The 15951-nt window shown below is 39.2% G+C and overlaps 1 protein-coding gene across 2 annotated transcripts in view; it reads left to right on the top strand.

Moving 5' to 3' along the window:
* Positions 1-513: 513 nt before the first annotated feature.
* The window catches only part of LOC125767647 (gamma-1-syntrophin), a 56451-nt gene continuing 41013 nt past the window's right edge, over positions 514-15951 (top strand). The window contains exons 1-2 of one of the 2 annotated variants that reach the window (XM_049434445.1): positions 514-1563; positions 2604-2695. The gene's annotated coding sequence lies outside the window, so the exon portion shown is untranslated. The remainder of the gene's footprint in view (positions 1564-2603; positions 2696-15951) is intronic. The other variant, XM_049434446.1, reaches the window with a different exon arrangement.

The raw sequence follows: 15951 nt of genomic DNA, 5'->3' as shown, positions 1-15951 counted from the left end.
CTACCTAAATACATAACTTCAACATATCTTTTTCATATGACAAATTCAAAAATAAAATAATAATCTAATCCGGCTCTTCGTAAAATCTGTAAAATGATCACTAATTAATCACGTTTTAACATTTTGATAGTTCCAATGTTAAATGCTTTGCTAGAAAAACATCCGTATATAACAGCAGTCATTATTGAATAAGGAACGACCTCTGTCCTATTTTCGTTTGGGGTCTATAGCGTAGCGAAAATATTTCACCAATTCCTTTGCAACAGAGGTTTAGATTAAAGCGGTTTTCGCAAGCATGTACGAATGCTTTAAGTTTGGCAAGAGACTGTACTCCTAGGCTAAAAGTAGGAGTCAGATCTACCACTATTTATAGATACTAACTCGAATAACTGGCATAGTCGAAGGGTCTGCTACCTGATGGAAATCATCCCTTAAAGCTATCCCTTAAAGTATCGCAAGCCATTTAATTTACTTAAGAGTCCTCAACCTCTTGATAAATTCACTACAAAGTAAAACTCAAATTAAAAAATTACTTTAAAAAGTTATGCCTGTGCTTGACAATCCCTGACAACCCCTTGCCGGACCGACCAGTTCCAGAGAGTATACAGTCGGGAGAAAACTTCTCCAGCCGAGAAGTCAGCGAGAAAACAGACATACGAGAGCCGTTGTCATAGAGCGAAAACTGTGCGTAGCCTGCTGTGCAGCAGCAACAGCACCAACAGCAGCAGCTGGTCTGGTTCTTGTTCACGACCAAACGGTGAGCTCACGGTTTATTCGACATTGGTACGTTCTCGCGCGCGAACGGTTCGGTATGCTGCCCTATGCCCAGACGCACTCGTAGCTCTGGGTCTAGTGCGACCTTCTTGTGTGTGTTTTTTTCTTCTGTTTGTGCAATAACAAAACAATTGTGAGTTTTCAGACGCGTGCGACAGCAAAGATTTGACATTACGTTTACTGATGGAATTTCTGTGCAGGATTTCATCCATATTTGTCAAGTTGCGTTTAGAACGTTAAGTGAAAAGTGGTCCCCTACACTGGCCCTGCCCACAGAACTCGTGGGAGTTTTTGGGGTGAAAAGTGTACTAAGTAAGTTGTTTTTTTCATTTCTGTGAAAAGTTAATCCAAAGGTGAGCATTAAAGTATTTTCTGAAAGGGAAGTATTATCGCAGTTTGTGTGTGTGTGTGCGTGTAAGTACGTGCCTATATCCTGTTGTCCAGAAGGAAAAGTGTTAGCAACAAGGGCAAAACACCTAAAGTTTTGTGAGTGTATCGTACGCGCGTGTGTATACTGGTCATTTGGTGAGCGAAATTTAATCGATTTGATTCGTGCAAAATTTCATGTTGGGCAAATTCCCTCCCACACTCAACCTGTACGTTTTCAGTACACACAGTGCCCGTGCCCATGCCGTGAGCAGTGAATCGAAGTAAGCAGAAATAAAATCACCAAAACCCAGTGCTTACTTGATGTGAGAAGCAGTTGTGATAACGGAGTGAAACAATCGGTTCTCCTTGCTGGGCCGAAATAACAACGGAACGGAACGGAATTACCAGACGTGAGTGAAGGTGAGATAAAACCCGAGAGCGAATGTCCTTTTTGGTGAGAATGTATATACCGAAAGATCTGCTCACCGTGTGCAGCTTGTTTTCTTATTTCCACTGAAAGGGACATCACAATTTACCCCCGAAAAAGAAAAACAATGTCCTTCTCTCTGGGTGCTACTGGGTGCAATTGCTGGATGCTTGTTGTTAGGAAAAATTTGGTCAAATTACCGCAACACCGCACACATTTCGCGATACGTCTGCACTGCACCCCATCACGTAGCCATCGATTTTCCATCCTGAAGACTCCTTTGTACACGGTGGGGGGTTGTGTTTTATTCGCTTTACTTGCAAAGTAGCCGTATGGTTACCGTCCATTGCCGTAGGCAAAAAAAAAGGATTCGTTTTCGATTTTGCATCCGTAATAACATGACGCACGTTTGTATGTAAGCGTAAACCGTCAACCGCGACACGAAGGGTTCGAGTGTGTGCAAAATTTTTATGCCATCATCGTCCTGCTGCTTGTTTGATGTCACAGCCACCACCATGCGGTGTGATACAGTATAAATGCGTCTGGGGAGTGGGAGATTTGGGTGGCCTAGAAACAAAAATAATAAAGACAACATAAAAATATACTCACAGTGCGCACGGTGCCCAACGGTGGTCTCACTGGACCAGCTAAAGTGGATAACCTTGGTCTACGGTTCCATACTTGGATCGCATCAGTCGTCACTGTGTGCAGCTGGATCGTCGCTGCTGAATGAAGCGCACAGTAGGCGACGAACCTCATGCGGTACCATACATAACCATTTGCGCTACATCGTTTTGCTCTTTTTTTTCTCTGTTCGTCTTTTGGTCCTCACATGACACATCCAAAAAAGGCTTCAATAACCCGTCCGGCGTCTGCAGTAATAGCATCGAAACGCGTCAAAACGCAGCACCCAACACCCGAGTGGCACCGTTCAGTCCCGGGCGCAGCCAATAATCATTGGCAAAAATTGTACATGTTGAACGGTTTTTATTTATACTCTTTTCTTTCTTTTTTTCTTCTCTCTCCTCATCAGCATACAAAGGAAGCAAATCGGCGAAAGAATAAAACAAAAAACCGCCCCGAACCCCAACATCCGAGACAGCAACTCGCACCCCGCATTAGAAGGTAGGTGGCCGTACCGAATGATATTACCTCGTAAAAAGGAAGGGAAAATAAAACAAGCACACAGCCTGTAGAATGTAGGGTGTGGACCATTTTGGTTGTTGCTAGAAAACGGTTCTTTGGTGCAATGGTTACGAGGTTGTCCTTCAGGATGGACCACTTCTCCTTTTCTTCGTCCGATGATAATGTCTCTGGGACACACACACACACACACACACATATCAGCAAATCTGGGTCAGTGAAGTCTTCATCGGATACGGCAGCATGTCCTCTGGATGCTGTTTGCTCCATCCAAACTCATCTGGGAGCCGTACACCATTTAAGATTTCCGTCTCGCTTCTTTTATGCTCCGGTCATCGTACCACACACACACAGAAGGCGAGGACGGTATCATATCGCACCGGTAGCACTTGAAAGCGCCAAAACAAAAACGGGAACGAGGGAAGTTATTTGAGAAAAGCGTTTTTATGTTAGGCGGGTGGTGGTGGTGAAGATTATTCTGTTTGCTGTTTGCTTCCATTCAACCTTTTCTCATCGAATGCGGTCAACTGAAAGTAAAACTTCCTCCCTCCCATGGATTGGAACGATAAGAACGCGCACCTCCCCCTTTTGTGGGTGTTTGGCAGCTCCACTTTTGTAAACCGACATTCAGCATGTTGGCAATGTACAGCTGATTTTTCACTTTCTTTCAACACTTTTTGGCTCGTACGTTTGCATTTATGAGTAGCGATAGGGATTTATGCGCTTTATATGAGTATCCTCTTTCTGTCCTGTGCCCTGTGTTGTTGTTGCAATCACTTGTGATTTTTTTTCAATTTCCAATTGAAAATTCCTTTTTGGCATAGCAATCGTTGTTCCGCATTCGTTCGTGCCATAAAAGCTAATCAATTGATTGAAATGCGTTTGTTCGATATTAATAAGCTTTTGTATAGGAGAGCTCAGCGTTTCACTTGGATGTGGTGCGTTTGGAGTGGTGCCCTAGTAAAAAGAAAGTAATGAAATTAGAAAATTGATTTCAATTGACAGTGATTCTATTGTTCAATAAAAATTCCACTGTTCCTCAATTTAAATTGCATAACGATTTTATTATTGCTATAATGAAGCAAAATGTAAACGCCAATTGAAATAATTTTACAACATAATTGATATATTTTATTTTTACAGAATCCCTCTTCCTTTTTGGTTTAACGATCTCCAAAGTCACGCCAGACATTTATGGCTTATGATACTTATTTTTTCCACATAAACGGTTAGTCAGTCCTTGCTACGGGGGTACGGTCTGGATGGGATTTGGGCCCGGTCCTGTCGTGTGGAACTGACGCCGTTTAACACATACACCATCGGGCCGCCCCCTGCTTTAATAAATTGTTGTAACCAAAATTTATTTCTTTAATGAAACATTTTAATTATTTATCGTGATTGTAAACTATTTTTTTATTATTACTTTTTCTTTATTTCTCATTCTCAAAGAACATCATTAAAAACTCGCCCCATCAATAATACTCATATTCAACAACACCATACACAAGGCCCAAAAATGAGCAAAACATAAATTTCACCCCTCGACAAAACAGCTCACAAAAACACAAAAAAGGGCGCCAATTAAAAATGATTTCTACTGTAGATTTATGTTCTCCGCTGGTCTTATGTTTGTCTAGATTGCACACAAAATAATAGCAATCATTCAACTATTCGAAGACGGATCAGTTTGTCAGAAAATGCCTTCGGGGGGACCAAGGGCTGGAAGAAGTTCCTGCGGTATCAAATATCAAATAGCATGCACGGAGTGGCCGGTGTGTGGTGATGACGGGATGGGAGTTTGAAGGATAAAGAGCGGTGTACCGTTTCGGGCGTTCCGTTTTTGTTCGACCTTGCCTGCCTTAAGACCGGTCCCCGAAGTAAGCACCAAATTCGCTAGTGGCAAAAGATCCTTACGTTGTGATATCCTTTCGTGTGAAGCATGTTATTACGAACGATATTGAGCCTGGTGCCTGGTGTTCCTTTTCGTTTCGAAGCAGGGCGGCCAGCAAAAAAACAGGAGCCAAAAAGAAAAAAAAAACCATTGTGGAGAAATTTCTATAGGATTCAATTACATAATTTCCAGCCCGTCTCTCATCACGGGTCGAGTGATGACGCAGCTGTAAACTATTCAAAATTCTCACCGAGGCGCGAACTTGCCACTTTCATCCATTATTGTCATTTTTGGTGGCATATTTTTTAACGACCGTCTTCCCCTCAGTTCATTCATTCCATTGAATTATGGTTCAGATCGAGGTGAAAGGTTTTTTATGTTGATAATTTTATGCTTCACGGATCATATGTTAGGAAATATTCGCTTCTTTAGGCACAGGAAAACATTTCATATTTTAACAAGGATTTGCGACAAACATGTGTAACGTGTTCTAAAATTCCAGTTTCCTCCTTCCGAATTTCTTAACGGTTTATCACCCAGACGTAATATTGTCAAACGTGTCGTGATTCAATATCCAGATGACATAACATTCCAAAGTGGAGTTCGGAAAAGTGGTCGCTTGATTGAAATTCCACACATGCATCAGAACCAGTCCCGTGTGGGCATCTTCTTCTGAACCGATAAAATGAACCACATGATATCGTGCTGTGCTGGACTGGACACTTCTCTGGACAGGAATCAACTTGGTTTTTTGAGGTTTATTTGTATGAATTCCCGACACCTGTTTCTCTCTTGGCTTTAGTTTCCGGTGCGGAGTGTGAGGTTTCATACTGTTCTTTTCTTTTGGTAAATAACATTAAAGCAGAATAGCTTAAATATTTTAAATCCATCCAAGCGAAATAAATAAATCTTTATTACAGAAAAACACATTTCTACAACCATAAACTATTCAACTCAACCCAGAGGATATTGTTTTCGTTAGGTTATTTTTTTCTTCTTGTTGATGCAATTTTGCTCCTTCGAGTGGATGGAAACACGAGAAAGCACTTGACTTTGCTCGAAATGCATCAATCGACCCGAACCAGACCTACCAGTGAAGCTGTTGAAATTTGTCTGACCATCTGGAGCAAAGCTGAAAGCAATTCACTGTGCAGCTGTGGAAGAATGTTCGTAAGGGTTGGTAACACACCAATAAACATTAAACTTTCATCTTGCAAAAATAAAATTGCATTAGTGTGGGAATATAGCCGAAGATGCTTCACACTACTGCCACTATCACAAATTTTTGTAATCTTTTTATCTTTGTAAGGCGTTTGAGTTTTCTCCTGCACATTCTGATTTTACTTTTTTACATTCTTCTTCTATTTTCCGCCTCATAGTAGTTCACCATCACCATTTTATCAGTCCATTATTAAGATTAGCCTTCACGGGCGACCGTTACTAGTTTGCATAAGACAATCTACCGCTATCCCGCTAATGGACAGAGATGCATAAAGGGAAGCTAATGAGAGGTCGTTTAGATTATACAAACTACTTTTTATGATACACGGAGATGCCCAAAAAATGGTCCACCCGGGGCCATGGTTTTGGTCGTTCCGAATGAAACGGTTCTATTATCTTGCGTGAACCATAAACATATCTCGCTAGTCGCGCTGCCTATTACATTTCCTCCAGGTTCAGGTTAATAAACGCACGCTCACACGAGATATGATGGGACCCAGTTGTCGACGGATGTCTTTCCAGTCCATTATTGATACAGGGTTGGCAGATGATATTTAATTTTTCAGTTTTATGTTCAATGTTGCGCATTTCATCTATAATGCACAGTGGAATATCTATTAGGAATGATTATTATTGCTGTCCTAGAAATTTCTTTAAATAACTTTTCCGAATTAATGACATGTTCTATTTATCAAAGGGATTCAATGTAAAACTATGTAATGGAAAAGAAGTTTTAGTTGTATATATTTGTATAAACTTTTTTCATCAGTTTAAACACTTTAAATACAACTTCTATCATTAAGAAATTAACATAACACTTAAACGCATCATAGTGCTTCTTAACTTCAAAGCTCCGGAGCCATAACGAACATTATAAGAATAGATCTTGTTAAATTGTTACGAATTTTCTCATCAAATAAATTCTTATTTTTTTCCCAGCAACGGTGTCTTATAAGAATGTTTGTGAACCTAAATCTGCTTTTGATTAATATGGTTAAATTTTAGGAAAATATCAAAAGTTAGACAAAGACAATTCTAGCGATAAGGCTAAACTGTTAACAAATATAAAAACAATTAGTTCAAACAAAAAAGGAATTAATTTTGACACTTAGCACAATCTTTCTCTCATTGTTGATCGCCCTTTCTGTTCATAAAATATTATGAAAAAAAACATCCAGCCTCTCTATAAATGCCGTATCAAACCCTGCAATTAGTAGCGTCAATATTAAAAGCACCCTTATGACATATGACGGAATAGAAAACTTTCCACAAACCGGTATGATGTCTCGGCCTAGACGAATGACGAAAGAATTATGCGTGTTCTCTTTTTTTTTCATTTTCGTTTTATTTCACTCATAAATACGCATGATTTTGATGTTTTCCTGTGTTTCAATGTTCGACACAACGACCTCCCTCCCACAGAACTGGCGTGATGCATACATGATTAGATGGGTTCCATATTTTTGGTATCCCCATTGCATCATCCATGCGACATGGGTTGGGGTTTGGTTCTTCCCTGATTTCAAAATACTTACTCAACCACACACACACACACTCATCGACACACAGGAATGCCAAAATAAAATAACTCAAACGGACAAACCAAATATCGGCCCATGAATGGGATGTTGGAGCGTGAAAAATTGGCCTTCGTTCGGTATTTTAATCATGTTGTTCTTGTTCTCGATCTTTATGAAGCAGCGGTCGGTCCACCGGTCGGTAGCTAAAGCGGCCGTCTGCTTGACGTGCAGTTGGGAGGTTTTTGTTCTGCTCGGGGGTTTTTTTTCTTCACCCCTCTTTGCATGAAACATCTCATAAGCGAGTTCGGGTCTAACCGACGAACAGAGGCTCAATATCGGTCTTTGTGGCATCATCTAAGGCAATCTGTAAAAACCATCAAATTGAGAAACATTTTTCTTCCGACTGTTACCTCCGGCCGACTTCTTTCCTCTGTTCTTTCCTACAAGATGCCAGTCGTACTCATTATTTTTCAGCCTTCAGTCCAGTTGTTATTCTTTGTAGATAAGTTTCTTTTCTTATTCAACGTCACTAGCCTTTTTTTGACTGCCACAAATCAACGTACTTCTAACGTACTTTGAAGCCTTCCAAGCTCATGTCTTTTTGATTTAATTTTTTTTTGAGGTTGCTCGTGAAGGTCTATACGTGTGGACAGTAAGAGGTGCAGATTGATGACGGTCAAGATGGTACAAAAGATTTAGAAAAAATGGCACGTCCCCAGTGATGATGGGTTTAATCTCGTCCGATGCAGCACCCGATTGCTACATAAGGTGACTCATACACACTGTGGATGACAGACATTGATGCATCGCGGAGGTAGCGCAAGAAAAAAAGTAATATATGCAACGAGATATTGCACTAGATTGACGTACTCGAGAGCTCATACTGTTAGCCCACACAACATTGCATCTTTCTCCCACGAAACGAAATAGATGTTGTTTTACTTACACTACATTTGCTACAAGGAATAATACCCAGTATGAGGAGGACTTGTAAACCGATATACCAAGCGATAGTTGTCAAGCTGCTACTACTGCTGCTGCTGATAAGACTGTCAGCAGACGCCAGGAACGACGTTGCAGCAAATGAAGAAAAGCTGCACTGTTAGTGAGAGGAGTGCAATTTGAATCGATCATTCTACCGAGTCGTCTGTACGTCTAACAACATCTTCTACGCTATGTGTCACGAAACTCTCATCTGTGTTTGATGATGTGTGCAAATTTAATGGGAATCCGTTGGACGAAACCCACATATTTCTTGGTGAGTGGTACTACAAGCTAGAAAACAATTCCAACCGGCAAAGCAGACCTAGTCCCGCAGTTGCTGCGTATTAAATGTCATTTGTTCTTCCCGTACATTGAACATTTTGTCATGTCTCTACACACGTGCAAAAAGTGGGACAACCGTTGAATATATAAATTTGTTTTAAAAAGTGTACGAATTATCTGATGCAGCTCGTTACCTGTGCATCAAATGCACTTTAAGACACTTCTCACGACCTAATTTATGTCCCAAAAATATATTTAATCGTTAAATTATGATGATCTTTTATGAGAAACAGCACACCTATCCACCCAGGAAGGTGAAATATTATGCACAGAAAGCTGTTTTTTCTGCGCCTCATTTTCAGCGCTGCCTCTTCTGGGTACGAGAGAAGTAATTAGTTGGGATTAGTTTCTCACCACCCCCCCAAGCCAGCCACCGTTCTGTTTCGAGGTCAGGCCTTGAAAATGATTAAACAGCAGCAACGAGCGAGAAAAAAAATATACAAATTCAACATCACGAGAAAAGGTAGAAAAAATACATTAGTTCCATTATTAACCTTTCCGGTGGTGTGCTATATTCCTGTTAAATCCCCCACGAGTTTGGATAGCATTATTGCCGAAGCCGATGGGCTGGCCTCTTCACGCTAATGAAGATTTATTTGCATGCTCAGCTTTTCTTCATTTTCATGGTTTCACCTCGGTGGAAAAACTGATGGATTTCCTTTTGGCAGAATTGTAATAAGATTGTTGTGTTGAGAACTTTTGTGTTCTCTCCTGGAATTTGGTAATTCAACAAATCAATCATTCTTTGCATTAATTTATTTATTTTAGGTTAGGTTTGCAAACAGAAGGTTTACTCTCAACTACCTACTTATAAGTGATAAGTTTTGGTCAATGTATCTCAATTGTTTTAAAAATTGTTTTGCTTCGTAAACATTTGTTACATTACATTTGTTCTGTGTGATTGTTTTCAATTTTTGTACTATTTCTTCTACCTTTGATGAATCTAATAGTTTGGAAAAAAGTGATTATCGAAACATCGTACAATTCATGAAACTCATTATTGTAGCGGCTCTTTATTCCTTCCTCTACCCATACGGCGCAAATCCTATCTTTGGTTGTGTCAACAGTGTGTCAAACCGTGATAATACAAATCCTTAGACATCTTCAAACCGTTGAAGATTCATGTATCTCATGCATCAAAGATCATTTGAAAGTAGACACATAAATCGTGTTTCTTCAATAAAGACTCATATGAATGATACTTTCCAAAAGCTCAAAATTAGCAAATATTATCACTAAATCTACAAAACGTGTTATAAACAATCGAACTATACATTGTTTGAGTTCAAACACTTTTATTGAATGTGAAACCCTAAAAATATTCTCCGAAATAAAACAGAAACAACACCAATTTTTATATTTTCATGAATATTCCACGTAAAACGCTTTTGAATCCCTGATATGAGTATGCAGAAAGATACTAAAAAAGTTTATCAAACGAAATAACTTCACTTTCAAGCACAAATATTAGGAATATTTTTTTTACATTATTTGTGAAACAGTCACACTAAGCTGCCGAAAACTGGATCAGTTACCCTATGCTTCTTTATTTTCAAAGTTATATTCAGTTATCATATATTCAGATAGATATTCCAAGTAATGTCTACAGTAGGTCGATCGAGATGAGATATGATCTCACATTCAATTATTTTAAATCATTTAGAGTTTTTGTTCTACAAAAAGTGTGTATATGAGAAGCATTAGTAAAGGTTATCACAAAATATGGTTAATAAAAGGAAAACTTTGGAGATCTTTCCGATGTCGTCTATAAATCAACAGGATACAATCAATTTCATAACGATTGCAGTTTCTGCTAGCCATGTTCTCCACTATTGAGCATCACAACAACTCTACAATGTATACGAAACAATGTTCCGGGTCGGTGTAATAGCAATGCCATTTTCAATCGTTACCCATCATTTACCGACAGCAACGACAGCGCGATTCCGATTTAAAAATAAACTCGTTCGCTTTTGTCATTCACCCCCGGTCGGTTTTTCATTATGATGACGATTGTGGAAAATTATGCAAACCCCGTCCAGCTCCCCTTATCACCTGCTGCAATTGCACCAACAGTACATTGCCTAGCTTCTCTCCATCTCAAGGCTTTTTGCATCGACAACTCTGTCGCATTGATTGCAAATGTTTCTAGCGAGGTTCGGAAACGAAGGGGCTCGAGAGAGAGAGACAGAGAGAATAATGCTAAAAGAACAGCATAAAGCCCCAACCGACTATGCCAACCCACTAAAACAAAACCGAGAGCTGGGCGACAGACCTCGACCTTTTCAGCGAGAACTAAATATAGCAAACGTGCGCCTATGGAGGATAGCATGGGAGGTCATGGTCTGATCTCACAGTGCATTGACGATATAGGCTCACTGAAAGTCACTGAAAAAAAGGAATCACACCCGCACACCCCATCCGCATAAACCCGGGCCCCCGGGGGGTGGTTTTGTTACCAACACTTTTCCGGTTGGTCTAGCAGAAGAGAGCCTGAAACCACCATTGATTGTCGTGCAAATGGTTATTAAAAGTGGTATGCTAAAATAAAATTCCAACCCTTGTGCGAACCTTACCTGCAATTGCACCCAGACGCGACATTACGGCACGAGAGCATTAAAGAGCCCGAACCCAATTTTGATGCAAATTATGACCTTCTTGGGCACTTGGGGCACAGGGTCGGGGTCGGGGGTAGGTTGGTTGCGTTTTAATGAGGCACAAGTTCAATAAACCTCCCCAATTATTGTCTCGCCGCGCTATGAAGCGTCTAAACGAACAGAATGAACTGTTTAGATGCATTTCTTTCGTCGTCCGCACGTATGATGTAAAGGTGTGCAGCATAGTTTTTTTTTGTTCTCTCCACACAATAGTCCTTTATTGCCTCACACTCATTCGGAAGTTGATGGTCGTTTCCACCGAACGGAACATGACTGCTTTATGACCATTATGCAAAGTGCTGGGCACAGGATCACCTTGTTCCGGTACACAAAACAGAAACGTCTAAATAAATGATTGTTGAAACAAAGGCAAATAGAATACCGCCGAAAAGCAACAATTTGCGCCCAGCACGAAAACAAAAAAATACCCAGAGCACCATTAATGTTCGTTCCGGGTCATGTGCCGTATGTGTTTGTGTGTGTGGTTGTTTGGACTTGAAACTGACAGCATTATGTCATGTCCTAATATCGACAAGTCTGTGCGCCGCGCAACCCGTAGTCGGCACGAAACATAAAAAAGCACTCCAATGTTTTTGCACCGGCTGTTGACGTGATGTTTGCTTGATGTTTTGTTTCTGGAAGGCAACATCACCCCCGCCTGATGGCACAGTCAATCCGCCCGTGCCAGCTTGTGGCGTTGACGGCTAGTGGAACAATTTAATCACCACACTTCGGTGTAAAGGTGTATAGTTTGGTTTGGTTGTTTTGTTTCTTGTAAAACAGAACCGTAAATTAACATGTTGGTAAATCGTCTAGTTCAGGGTTTAGCAGCAGGATCGCTTAAAGCAATAGGCAGGAAATCGAACATTTAGGTATTTGAGAAATAATGTAGCATTACTACAAAAAACTGTTAACTCAATAGCTCTTGTAATTATTTATAAGGTAAAAGTAAAATTAAAAGTATTTTTTTCCATATCCATCTATAGTTTAATATTTAAATTGAGTCTTTCAAAACCAAAAGCTAACGCATTTTTAAATTTACAATTTCGGTATGCAAAAGAAATTATTATTTTAATACATCAATTTGACATTTATGTAATTTAATTTAATTGTAAAATATTTGTACAATTTAATCAGCAACGTGGTCTGATAAATTTCCTCATGAAACATTCATCGAAGTATAATGTTCTTAGTGTTGCTCACCCCTGTTGCTCTAGTCTGTTCTTTTTAGACGTGCTTAGCAAAAGGGGACAAATAAACAAAAAAAACGAGGGCTTGTGGCTTTGTTTTTCAACAAAATGAAAGGCAGGAAAATTTTAATCAAAACCATGTTTTAAAGCTCTTTTTCTTGTACGCACTGACGTACACGCATTATCAACATTTCACCGCTCGTATGATTACCATTATCATACCGGGCACACTGTGTTCGTATAGAGAACTGACACCGGGATTAGCTGCGAATGACACGTTTTGTCTCGGTGACTCACTCTTGCTTATGCACGCGTCATGTTGCGTTTTATCACGCCAACGGATAGGTTCACGCTTCGGTGAACGTGTCGCCAACGTCACCACCTCATGATAGCCAACCAGAACAGCACACCCGCATTGATGGGAGTAAAATTATGAGCATCATGCAAATGAGCCCTGACACTTCCCACGCACTTTGGAAACAAAAGTTCCATCCCCGGGGGTGGCGAATCTTCTCGCGTAAGTAGTGCGCCCGGTTGGACGTAACGAGCGCAATAAGACTCGATAAACCTTTAACCGGACTCACACGCGCTGCCAAAAGCTTTTGCCAGCGCCCACCAAACACTGACCGATGAGTTTTTGCGTGCCCTTAAATTATGCACATTAAGGTGCTGTTATCACCGATGTAAGGGCGAAAGTTTATACGATGCAAAAGTGTGGAGAGCGTTAAAGAAAAAGCTCCGTGTGTGCTACAGGAGGACGATCGGAGGAAGCCTGTTTCTAAGTAGAGCATACACACAGGGAACACGCACCGGTCTCAGTACACGATGGCTTAAGCGGGCAGCCAGAGTTTGGAAGTAGCTCATAAATCGTGCATAAATTATTCGCAAACTCGCCCAATACGGCAACGTGCGCAGGTTCTCGGCCAGAGACTCGCTAACCGGGGTAAAATTTATGGATTTCATAAAAAACACCCAACGGTACGGTATCTCTTCTCGCGTCTTGGGTGAACGTTGGCCTCATTCTGTACGAGTTTTTTTCTTCTTTTATTTTTGGCTACACTCAAGCTTGATTCGCGAACGGCCTTGACATCAATCATTTCCAATTGTAACGACATTACTTTGCATTTGAAGTATGGTGGCTTTTGCTCTAGCTGCTAAACATTCGTGTACGCCTTATCACGTGCCTAAAGTTATAAATAAAAATTTCGATATAATTCTATTAGGATATTTTTTTTACTTCATTTCATATTATTTATGGAACCAAAACAATATGGAGTAAAGTAAAAGTATGGGAATTAATTTAATCAGTATAGCTCTTACATGATTCCTAGCAAGTTTAAACTTAGAAGATTATATTAAAAATAGTAGTTCGATAGTATTGGGAAATTGAAGAGGAATTTATTGTTTATTGTTTACCCATGAATACACATTAATCATTGAAAGATTAAAAATGGCAAGATTTGTATGGGATAGTAGCAAATTAAAAATTCCTTAAGAAAAACTTGAACATTGAGTCAACCTTTTTTCAGCCTTACATGAAATGCACGACATTTTGCATCGCCGTCTAATGTTACAAACTCACGGTTAGCAGAAACTGTCCTATCATTTGCTTCTAGTAAAGTTCTTACTTGCGATATTTCTGATTGAACGTGGTTTACTTACCCATTTAGTACACCACATTCGCCTACAATGGATACATGGTTCAAAACATGAATTCATGCAATAAACAATAAGTACTCCACAACACAAATACAAATAATTGGAGAGCTTAGTACACGCATATTACACGCACTGATTGTAAACTTACTTATTCACACACTCATCCACTTCGGCGGAGCGTACCACAAATTGCGATAACTTAAACGTTGGATTAAGAACGCAAGAACGTATATTGACTGCCAAGGTAAGCGTAAGATGGAACAAATATGGTTATCGCTTAACCAAGATCAACACAATACTGTTAGTTCCGAAACTACATTAATGACTTATTCAATCACAAAAGAGTTAAAAAGGAGGCATAAATTATCTCAATTCACCTTGCATCTACTTTGCTTCATCGTTATATACAAGCTTTTATACACTTATACACTTGACGCTTTGCTGTATAGAAAATACCACACTCGATGGAAATAAACAAGTATCACGAGAGCATACACTGACACAAACCAAGCCCACGGTGGCAACAATTTGTACACGTGCAAAACAAATCTTCGCAGCGTAATATCGCATTAACACACAAATTGTTATACTAACCATTCTGTGTATAATTTTTCACATATCACTTTTTGGGACCAAAAAAAAACAACTCTTGCAAAATTGGCTAAGTACCGAAAGCCCTGTTTATAAATTGAATGTCTTGTTGTCCGATCACTACTGATCACAATTTCTCCTTATCTCATGATCATTATCTCTTCTGTTTCGCTATCACGGTACACCTACGCAACTATAATTACGAAAGCGGTCGCCCGATTCTATCTTTCGCATCTTATTCCACACACACGAATTAGACAATGAAGAAGCCCCTTACCCATACTCCCGTGCCGTGGAGTATGCCGCATAATTCATACTCATTTCTTCTGCCACCAACATTCGTACATTTTCTGTTCTTTGAGGCCTCCCTGGTCTACTTTAAATATTAGACAAATAAATCCACGAAAAAATCCACCAAAAATATCCTTTAAATTTTACACAAATTGTAAATTGGAATAAGGGTTTAGCGAAATGGGAAAACTTAAACACATTTTTTATCGACAGTGGTAGTAGGATTCCTTAAAATTTGTAACAATGCTGACAATATAAAGGAAAAATTATTAACACAAGGAAAACATTATTAACAAAAGCACATTGAAATAAGTTATGAAATAATATTAGCGACTTAGGAATCTGAGACTTTTTAAAAATATTAAATGAATTTTTGAGATTGCCATTCAGTTTTGAAACAAAATCATTTTGACTATCAAATAATCTTCCTTATTATTGATAATTGACAATAAATTTCGTTAACAATTTAATTCTCGAATTTCATCATTCTTTGTGGCATGATAGTTCTGGCAATATGGTACAGATCTAATAAACAATTTTATTATATCCAGATGAACATATAGTTCGTTTAACAAATAATACTAATACTACAAATAATAATAATATTTAAAAATGATTTTATGAATTCATTGCTCATAATCTTATAGAAATAACAAGCAGGTTTTTTAGATAAAAACAATATTTGTAAAATACATTCAATTAGCTTTTAAATTACCATTAAACCAAAACAAGTATTTTTATTTACGAGGCTTTACTTGACAAGATCAACAAACTGGATAATTTAAACAACTAAGCAAACAGACGATTAAACATCGTCTTCCATACTTTGAAAAGAGATAATTTATGTAGCTGGAAGACGCGCTTGAAAGTGTTTCAAAGCAAGTCCAATTAT

The sequence above is a fragment of the Anopheles funestus genome, chromosome 3RL (assembly GCF_943734845.2).
Source record: "Anopheles funestus chromosome 3RL, idAnoFuneDA-416_04, whole genome shotgun sequence".
In the NCBI taxonomy this organism is placed as follows: Eukaryota; Metazoa; Arthropoda; class Insecta; order Diptera; family Culicidae; genus Anopheles; species Anopheles funestus.
This window is presented reverse-complemented; position numbering and strand designations above follow the sequence as displayed.